The sequence below is a fragment of the Schistocerca gregaria genome, chromosome 5 (genome assembly GCF_023897955.1).
Source record: "Schistocerca gregaria isolate iqSchGreg1 chromosome 5, iqSchGreg1.2, whole genome shotgun sequence".
Classification (NCBI taxonomy): Eukaryota; Metazoa; Arthropoda; class Insecta; order Orthoptera; family Acrididae; genus Schistocerca; species Schistocerca gregaria.
The window spans coordinates 644293463-644304120 of NC_064924.1; the positions used below are offsets into that span (position 1 = coordinate 644293463).

Here is a 10658-nt window from a genome sequence, read left to right on the forward strand (position 1 = left end):
CCCTGATGTGCGAAAGAACAGATATACGAGTGATAGAGTAGTGCTTTGGGCCCTGGTCATTCATGAATTAGATCTCAAAATCGCGTATTGACGCGGTAAACATAACAAATTTGCAGACGTGTTGAGCGACAAAGCAACGTGCTACTAATGGCAAAAACAATATAGAAGGGAGTTAGCTCAGTTATCCGCAGCACAATACAACAGCCAGAAATCCAGAGAGTAGAGAGTAGAGAGGCTGAGCTAACTAGAAATACTGCTCTATTGTGCAGAGGAGTGAGTTCAGGGTATATTTCCGTTGGAATGTGAAAGAGCGAAAGTGGAAAATTTGGCTCCCTGACGCCCTATTAGTGGCTTTAACCGAGCGCTATCATCAGCACGTTGGCCACTACGGAAGGACGAAGTTGTCTGCGAAATCGCCAAGGAGTTGGAACACGCCGTACTCAGACGGAAGGTTGCAGAGATAGCAACTGCGATACGTTGCAGCATGTAAAACGTCCGAACGCGATTGTACGAGGTCAAATGTATGCCATCACACTGTTTGTCTCCTGGTTAGGATTTATTGAAAACCCAACAGAAAAAAAATTCTCTCTCTCTCTCTCTCTCTCTCTCTCTCTCTCTCTCTCTCTCTCTCTCTCTGCCCCAGTCCTCAACACACACACACACACACACACACACACACACACACACACACACACACACACACACACACAAACCATACACCACTGACGCCAAATACAATTCAAACTGGCGCGCCTCACCCGTCCAAACACGGTACGAAACAAATGAATACCACACAGCCACAACAACACGTAATGGCAGCGAAAACTCTGCCTATGTTATGAGAAATTGAAAAAGTGCAGTGCCAAGCGACCGTAGGTCACGAAGTAAGTCTATTTACTTCGCCAACAACACAGCAGAACGCATCACAATTTCAAAACCGTAAGTTACACACAGAAAACGTGATACAGACTTATTTCCGTTCTTAAATGCATAACAAACAGAAAAATAAATTACCTTTTGCTGTTTGCAGATGACAAGTTGTATACTGTGTAGCAGAACAGCTACCAAACTAAATGGACAATAGCATCATGTAAGGTATGTTAACTAATGCATTCATCCACCTTTCGCCAATTCAGCTATAGATAGAACTTTGACGTGATGTTATAAACAACACAAATGTTAATATTCAATAACCATTTTACAGTTAAAAATAAAAATTAAACCCACTGAAGATAGCAAAAACATGCTGAAGCATGTGTGGGTGAAATAAAACACACAAAAAAAGGTGTCTTGCATAAGGCGGAATTTCTCATCCCATTTTCGTAGCAAGCACAGACTTAACAAGAAGAACTGCACCACAAGGTGATAATTATTGATCTGTTTGATAAACTGAAAGTACTGTAGAAAACGAAAAAAAATCGTGTGGAGCGAGTGGTGATCAGCGATGCTGATGAACTATATTACATGTGAATGTCAGATCTCTGATTCTGACTACAACAGGCATTCTTTTGTCGAGCGAACAAAGACTGACTCTAGCTCTCTTAAGATTACCGCTGGCTTTGACGGACGTGATTGCAATAGCTCTTATTAACATACAGGTCTGTTAACAATAATGATATGAATCATTTACTTAAGTGGCTTTAGAATGCGGTGGTATATTTTCAATTAAAAAGCTTCTTTAATTTGTAATATAGTGCCCTCACCTGAGTTATTTCAGATAGTTTTACGCAGTTTCAGTTCTCTATTATTGGCCGCCATTGTTATCATCAGCCTAACTAATTTTGTCAATTACGGCTATTTAAGTCTACTTATTTACGAAAAAGTTCATTCAGTCTTTATCTAAGAATAAAGGTAAATGTGTTTAATAACATTTTTTTAAGCATTGGTCATATTGAACGCATGCTGACGACTACGTTCAGTTTATCGTACTCGCTATCACGGCGATTACGGAATATTAGTAAAAAATACAGGCTGGTAGCAAAGTGAATATTAGCAACAATGTGATGCACCTTTACATACAAACGAATCCATTTCCGAGCGAAAACCCTGAGAATTTTATTCATTCATGCTATACTTAAATTTATTGCTGTGATGTGTGTAGAAGTATTTTTCGCAAAACCTTTCGGGGTTTTGCCCACAACTAGTTAAAAATACTAACATGGCATCAGAGTGTTGTTGTCGTCATAATTCTGTTTGAGTACGAACGTGGTTTTCTGGAAATAATGTATGAACGTAGTTTTCCCTTAAGTAATACGTTTTTAATGTGATGATTAGTGATGGTAACTTTCACTTTCATTTGTATTTGAAACATATTTAAAGATAACTGAAACCACAAATGAATACACTACGTCTTTTTAAATATAGTTGAGTAATTCTCACCCTGTATGTTATTTTTGTTGTGTATACTTAACTGTAATGTAATGTGTACATGTTTAATCGTATTGACATACGATATGTCGAATGATGTGAAAACCGAACAGGCACCACTATTTGATGAGATTTGTGTTGCAGCTTACAGAGAAGTACTCGAAGCATATCACAGTCGACGGAGAAGACGTTTTATTTTTGCATGATAGTGCATGAACCGGGGATTCACGCATGTTAGGTTTCTTTTGCATGTTAATAGTTAAGGCTATGATACGATTTCTCAAGTATACAAAGTTAAGTGCAAGCTCGACTTTTTTTATTGTTGACATTCGAGTCCGTTCGCGTGGCTCTCATACCTGACGCTATGGAACCTTGTGAATAAGAGGTAGCCTCCCATAGATCAGTGATAAATTCATTATTCGTAATGACTGTAGTTGTGTGATAGAAAAGAAGGCACCAATCTCATTTTGTACGTGTTGTACGATGGAAACCAAACTAACTAAGGACAAAAGTGACGCATTGTTGGTAAAAACGCTAAGGTGTTACCCATTCCATCCGATGTGATTTGGTCCATGGTAGTCCAGGAATGAATGTCATCAATAATGATTGTTCGTTGATGAACATTATTACTGTGTAAGGTCAATTTTTGTGTCACATGCCTCAATTCTAAGTTTCCTGTGTATTTCTCATGTTGGCATTTGTGAAGTGTAACTATTTGATGAACATTATTACTGACTAATGCTCATTTTTGTTTCATCAGTTAACTCTGTGTGTCTTGTGTGTTTCTTGTGTTGACTTTTGTGACATATAACGGGTTGATGAACGTCATAATTGGGTAAGGTTTATTCTACATATCTTGTATTCTCATTTATGATGTATATTTCTGAGATGAACAGTATTGCTCTGTATGGTTTGTTTTTGTTTTCACACGTCTTAGTTACTTGCTTATTTTGTCTACGTCTGACGTACATCTCTGATGTTATCAGTTACCACCATGTTAAATGTGATTTGTGTTCCTCATGAATTGATTACTAGTTTTGACCTTAGCATATTTGTACATTTCTTGTATCGATTTGTCAAGGGAAACCATTTGTGTAAACAGGCGACTGGGCTTAACGCATTAGGGCAGAACTGAAAATATAACATCCGCACAAAACCCTACAAGTGAATGAAGTGAATGTGTCACTATAAGGGAGGGTAGATATTTTTATTTAAGTGTGTGTACGATGGGCTAAGTGAACATAGGTGGGCCACTTTGCCATGGATACCATAAGAAAAGCTTAACAGTCTTTCCAAGTACCTCCGCCAGTGGAACTTCCGTCGCCCCACAATGTCAGCGACTCAAGAGGAAGGCAAAGGTGTACCTCATACATCGACCACCAGATATACAGACATAGGAGCAGTCTGCACCCACGAAGGCGGTAGGTTCGCGGATGCCCTAGACTTGCTTAGGAACTGACACCTTGCAATGGGCCTGATAGACAACGAGAACCGATAATTCATGGATTGCTGCAGGTATTGAGACGCAGCATAGAAACAAAAGCGTCAAGAATGCACACCTGGCGGCGTGTGAAACTCCGGGCTAACTGCAGCAGTTTAGGCCTGCCTTAAAAGAAGAGAGACCTGCCGCCATAATTCATGGACCCCTGCGGTCACTGAGATGGAGCATAGACACCTAAATGCCAAGAACGCACACGGGGAGACGGGTGGACTATGGACATCTTAAAAAAATGTTTGCTGGACAGTAAAAAGGTCGCTTGTAAATCAGAAATGCCGGCAGCTTCTTAGACCCACGAACATAAGACTGTCCTGGTCTTATACAGAAAGAGCTGGTATAAGAAATTGTGTTGTCTGGCTGCTTTCACAGCAACTGAAGAATGCGGAAAGACGTTGGAACAATAAGCGACCAATTCTGGGAGCAGCCTCGATATTGAACAGACGAGGAAGACATCATTTCTCGAATTAGACGCCAGGCTACGCAATGAATAAAATCGCCGCCTTGAAGTGGGAGGCGTGGGCATGAAATGTCGATCAGTCATTGGGTAGCACTGCTATTTGAGTCCACCAATGACAACACCGAGAAGAAAAACAGTTCAAGAAGCTTTTGAACTAAGGAGAAGCTAAGAAGAGTGGTCAGAAGAGAAGGGGCAGTCAATGAGACAGTGAAATTTTTTAAAGTTCTTTATCTGAAAACTACCTTGAGCAGTTAAACAGAGAACCGACTCGTGGCGATAACATATTAGACCTTCTGGTGACAAACAGACCCGAACTATTTGAAACAGTTAACACAGAACACGGGAATCAGCGATCATAAAGCGATTTCATTACAGAGTGACTGACGGCTCAACACAAAAGTTTTGTCTCAAGTACAGAAAGTCTTGAGGATCAGTGGACAAAGTTCAAAACCATCGTACAATATGCGTTAGATGAGTGTGTGCCAAGCAAGATCGTAAGAGATGGAAAAGAGCCACCGTGGTACAACAACCGAGTTAGAAAACTGCTGCGGAAGCAAAGGGAACTTCACAGCAAACATAAACATAGGCAAAGCCTTGCAGACAAACAAAAATTACGCGAAGCGAAATGTAGTGTGAGGGCCATGCGAGAGGCGTTCAATGAATTCGAAGGTAAAGTTCTATGTACTGACTTGGCAGAAAATCCTAAGAAATGTTGGTCTTATGTCAAAGCGGTAGGTGGATCAAAACCAAATGTCCAGACCCTCTGTGACGAAACTGGTACTGAAACAGAGGATGACAGACTAAATGTCTTTTTCCAAAGCTGTTTCACAAAGGAAAACTGCACTGTGCTTCCTTCTCTAGATTGTCGTACAGATGACAAAATGGTAGATATCGAAATAGACGACAGAGGGATAGAGAAACAATTAAAATCGCTAAAAAAAGAGGAAAGGCCGCTGGACCTGATGGGATACGAGTTCGATTTTACACAGAGTACGCGAAGGAACTTGCCCCCTTCTTGCAGCGGTGTACCGTAGGTCTCTACAAGAGCGTAGAGTTCCAAAGGATTGGAAAAGGGCACATGTCATCCCCGTTTTCAAGAAGGGACGTCGAACAGATGTGCAGAACTATAGACCTATATCTCTAACGTCGATCAGTTGTAGAATTTTGGAACACGTATTATGTTCGAGTATAACGACTTTCCTGGAGACTAGAAATCTACTCTGTAGGAATCAGCATGGGTTTCGAAAAAGACGACCGTGTGAAACCCAGCTCGCGATATTCGTCCACGAGACTCAGAGGGCCATAGACACGGGTTCACAGGTAGATGCCGTGTTTCTTGACTTCCGCAAGGCGTTCGATACAGTTCCCCACAGTAGTTTGAACAAAGTAAGAGCATATGGACTATCAGACCAATTGTGTGATTGGATTGAAGAGTTCCGAGATAACATAACGCAGCATGTCATTCTCAATGAAGAGAAGTCTTCCGAAGTAAGAGTGATTTCAGGGGTGCCGCAGGGGAGTGTCATAGGACCGTTGCTATTCACAATATATGTAAATGACCTTGTGGAAGACATTGGAAGTTCACTGAGGCTTTTTACGGATGATGCTGTGGTATATCGAGAGGTTGTAACAATGGGAAATTGTACTGAAATGCAGGAGGATCTGCAGCGAATTGACGCATGGTGCAGGGAATGGTAAGGAATCTCAATGTAGACAAGTGTAATGTGCTGCGAATACGTTTACCTACAAAATAGCAGGTCAGCAACTGGAAGCAGTTAATTCCATAAATTATCTGGGAGTACGCATTAGGAGTGATCTAAAATGGAATGATCATATAAAGTTGATCGTCGGTAAAGCAGATGCCAGACTGAGATTCATTGGAAGAATCCTAAGGAAATGCAATCCGAAAACAAAGGAAGTAGGTTACAGTACGCTTGTTCGCCCACTGCTTGAATACTGATCAGCAGTGTGGGATCCGTACCAGATAGGGTTGATAGAAGAGATAGAGAAGATCCAACAGAGAGCAGCGCCCTTCGTTACAGGATTATTTAGTAATCGCGAAAGCGTTACGGAGATGATAGATAAACTCCAGTGGAAGACTCTGCAGGAGAGACGCTCAGTAGCTCGGTACGGGCTTTTGTTGAAGTTTCGAGAACATACCTTCACCGAGGAGTCAAACAGTCTATTGCTCCCTCCTACGTATATCTCGCGAAGAGACCATGAGGATAAAATCAGAGAGATTGGAACCCACACAGAAGCATACCGACAATCCTTCTTTCCACGAACAATACGAGACTGGAATAGAAGGGAGAACAGAAAGAGGTACTCAGGGTACCCTCCGCCACACACCTTCAGGCGGCTTGCGGAGTATGGATGTAGATGTAGATGTAGAGAGGACATGTAGGCTCTCGTCCATCGACTACTCAGTCTGGTGACTCCGATTCTGACACTTAACCCCATCCTATTGTTCACCATCGCTTTATGACTCATTGTTTTCTTGTTCCATGTTAAATGGACGAATCTTTATGGTCCAGTGCTTGGTAATGAAGCATTCGACTGAGGACAACAATTTACTTGTCTAACATTGTAACTCACCACTGGTTTTCTTACTATTCATTAACTGGCAACCTATGGAGGGTTACTTACTTTGACCAGCAGGAGCTTCCTTTGATTATTATTATTTCTTTTGTTCCAGCCTGCTATGATGGCACATCCTGTACTCATTAGCTCTTATTTTTCTTTAGTGACATAACCTTCTCTGAATAGTTTTTGCCCATTATTTGAAACAGATTTGGGCCCATCTAAATTTTAGGAACAATTCCTTCACTGACTAAGTCGCAACGAATAACGCAATGATATTCTATCGGGCAGTCAGAGAAAGCTGCGTACCGTTAGCTAAACTTGAGCCAAGCACTTTGGATTTTAGGAGCGTAATCATCAATATTACAAATGTGTCACTATTTTCAAATGTATTAAAAAATAAATTGACGATAACGGAAATAGCTTAAAATGATAAAAATATTTATTTTTGACCAATATTTCGCATGTAAACAGTAATCTTTTTGTGCTTAAGAGATGGACAAAACATTCCTGGTACATTTACATACGATCCTATGGCTTTTTCATACGAGAATAACAAGCCACGTTGGCCTTTACCTGTTGATTCCTCTGGGGTGTGGAAATCTGTGGATCACGTGGTCACTGCTCAAGTTTGTAACACAGACATTCACATGCACTAATTCGCACGGTAAACAAAATGTCGACAGCATTTATTAGTGGGAAGAATTGTATGCATATCTTTGCGTGAAGCGCTTGGAATGAAATCGCTTCATCTTGCCGAATATACGCTCGGTACAGTTTTATTGATAATTAAAAATGCCCCGCGCAAATAAAATAAAATGGCAGACAGTAACTTTTAAGGCTTGGGCTGCGCTTTGAATCTATAGACCGCGTGGTCGCGCCTAACGGAAATCACACTATTATGACACTGATTAACTGAACCAAAAATTGTAACCAGAACCTAAATGGTAATTAAAAAAATGGCTAGGAGAAGAAATTGTTGACATTAACAAATTATTATTAACAGATTCAAATACCTTTTGTCCCTTGGTCGATACAGGCGTTCTGAGGGAACGTCTGGTCGCTTACCTGTCATCAGAACAACTCAACCTGTAACCGTCGCGAAGCTCTCTCCGACCGCCAGAGGTGGTGGGAGAGGCCCACGACCAACCTCTGCTAGGAAAACATTTTGCTTTACTCATCTGTGGCCAACCCCTCCTGTTCCTGCTCTCTGCCTTCCACCGACACCGTTTAGGTTGGTAGAAGATTAAGAAACCCACCACCTCTCTGGTTCGTCTGCTACTTCATTCAGGTCATTCACACTTGACCACACACTTCCAGGACACAGGACGTGCAAGTAAGAATGAAAAAAGGAAATGTGTGTACCCATATTGCTTCTACAGGCATGCGGTTGTTGGGGCTTAGATTAATTAGTTGCATCACTCATTTTTTAATCATGTAACGACACCTGTTGTGATGTTACAACATCTGCCTCCTGACATTGTGATAATGACATAATTTCGGGTGTGCAACCCACTGCGAGCAGACAACTTGGAGACTGATCTAGGGCCTCGCCGTCAAACCGCGGGACACCGATGAGAGCTGCTGACACATCCTGCAAGCGCCTGCAGTCGACATCACCTCACGACCAGTGACTGCGGAGAGTGGTGAGGTCATTCATTCCCCCCCTCCTCCATCCTTCCCCATAATAACAGAGTCACGTCCACTCCTAGTCCAATTGGCCCTGAGATTTGTAATTAGTGTAAACGATACAGTAATAAAAGCAAACATCTCGTGTTTTCATTCCGTAATTAAAGTATTACAATCAAATATCAAGCCCTTAATCTAAAAACGTTTTGCTGTTTGATTTGACTGTATGATCGTAGTAGTTACTCAGTTACTAGCTCCCAGGATAAGGCGAGCTCATTAGTAATCTGCATGTCATTTCAGTCCAGAGATAAGAGTTCACTAGAATGTAGTAAAATTTATCAAATCTCAGAAGATATGCTAGTTAGGATATATGGATAGGATGGCAGACAACAAGGTATCTAAGAGGCCAGAAAAATAAGATTATAGGGTCAATGTGTTGGTTGACCATACCAAGCTGTAGATCTGAGAATGGAAGAGATATGCCGAGAGCGGAGATATACAGAGGCAGGTTGCTGAGGTATCAATGGCTCTAATACCAAAGAAGAAGAAGAAGAAAAGAAGAGTGACAGAGCATCACATTTTGAACTACTCTTTTGAGAAAGACAGAGTTTTTTTCGCAGGAGTAATTAGGTTACGTGCGTTGTTCACTCAAGAACCTTTTGCAGAGAGCTCTTAAAACTGCTGGATGCACTGACAACAGATTCAAAGTACATTTTCTGGCTTCTGAAGTTCGTTGGCAACAATCGCAGTTCAAAAACATAACGGACATCCACAAAGATAAAACTGGAAGGAGAAATGAGTTAACACCATCTATCACTCAGCTTTAGTGTGGTACAGAAAAGAGCTTGTTATTCAGAGTGAGTTGTTCAGATATAAAAGTTTTGAAGTTGTAAATGTTATATTCTGATGTGTGTATGTATGTATGTGTGTGTGTGTGTGTGTGTGTGTGTGTGTGTGTGTGTGTGTGTGTGTGTATGTGTATGTGTTTGTGTATATGTGTGAATGGGGTAGTGAGAGGGAGTGAAGGAAGAGGAGGAGGTAGGTAGGGAGAAAGAGGAGGAAGCAGAGAAAGAAAGAGGGACAGGGAGAGAGAAAGAGAGAGACAGATAGAGATAGAGAGAGAGAGAGAGAGAGAGAGAGAGAGAGAGAGAGAGAGAGAGAGAGAGAGAGCGCAAAGTGTGCATCATCATACGTAATAGTCAGTCATGTAGACAGCCATCATTTCATTCATATTTCTCACAGTGTGAGTGTCTTAAAGTAAGTGGCGCGCTCTGCGTCATAGCGACACGTTATAATTACCACCCATCGATCCTTTACGTTGCAAAACAAGTACCAGTAAGACAGGATCTTCAATAATAGTAACATATAGAAAGAAGGCGTCTGAACTTCCTTCTGACTGTAGAAGGCAACAGAAAATGAAAGATCGAATATTTAAGGAAACAAGTATAACAAAACAATGGTATTTAGAAGAAATGCCACACGATTTGTAATCCTACTATTCTAAATGATACCAGCGTGTTATCAAGATACCCGGTAATTGGTTGCCACATAAAATGCCCCATATCACCTCCAAGGAAATGGAGGCTTAGTAGTACCGTGTCGTCGAGGGAATGAATGTTTAGTATGGTGACAAAGCCGGACCATATCCGATGCTGCTCACGGTTGACTAGGATGGTAAACAAACGCGATGGAAGTGTTAGGTGTCCCCATAACGAAAGAAGGATAGCTATGAATTTCCCTGAAGGAGAACTGTACAGAGTGATCCACGGATTCAGGCAGCAAGAGGGCAGAAAAAGCTTGAGCCGTACCTTAATGCGCGGTGGTTGTGGTGGCGCCTCCTGCCGGAGTGAGGACGGTTTCGCGGTCGTCTGGAGCCTCCCATTGCTGCCTGGTCTCACGCCTCGCAGATATTCCGCCCCTCCGCCTGCTCCCCTCCCCTCCAGACCGCAAAGTTCCTGGGTCGTCCTCGGCAAGGCGCGCTTGAGCTCCGGCAGCCGAATTCTCTATTATCTCCAAGATAAAAGTGTTGAGGCCACCGCAGTTAGTTGCAGCGTTATGTCAAACAGCGTGCTTTGACTCCCGATAGTGAGACGTCTGCCGGAAACGGTTGTGAATTGAAATGCTTGA

At 41.9% G+C, this 10658-nt stretch overlaps 1 protein-coding gene across 2 annotated transcripts in view; it reads right to left on the bottom strand.

The window, feature by feature from the left end:
* The window catches only part of LOC126272465 (vesicular glutamate transporter 1-like), a 155772-nt gene extending 145367 nt beyond the window's left edge, over positions 1–10405 (bottom strand). For both annotated transcript variants that reach the window (XM_049975343.1, XM_049975342.1), the window contains exon 1: positions 10340–10405. The gene's annotated coding sequence lies outside the window, so the exon portion shown is untranslated. The remainder of the gene's footprint in view (positions 1–10339) is intronic.
* Positions 10406–10658: the final 253 nt, after the last annotated feature.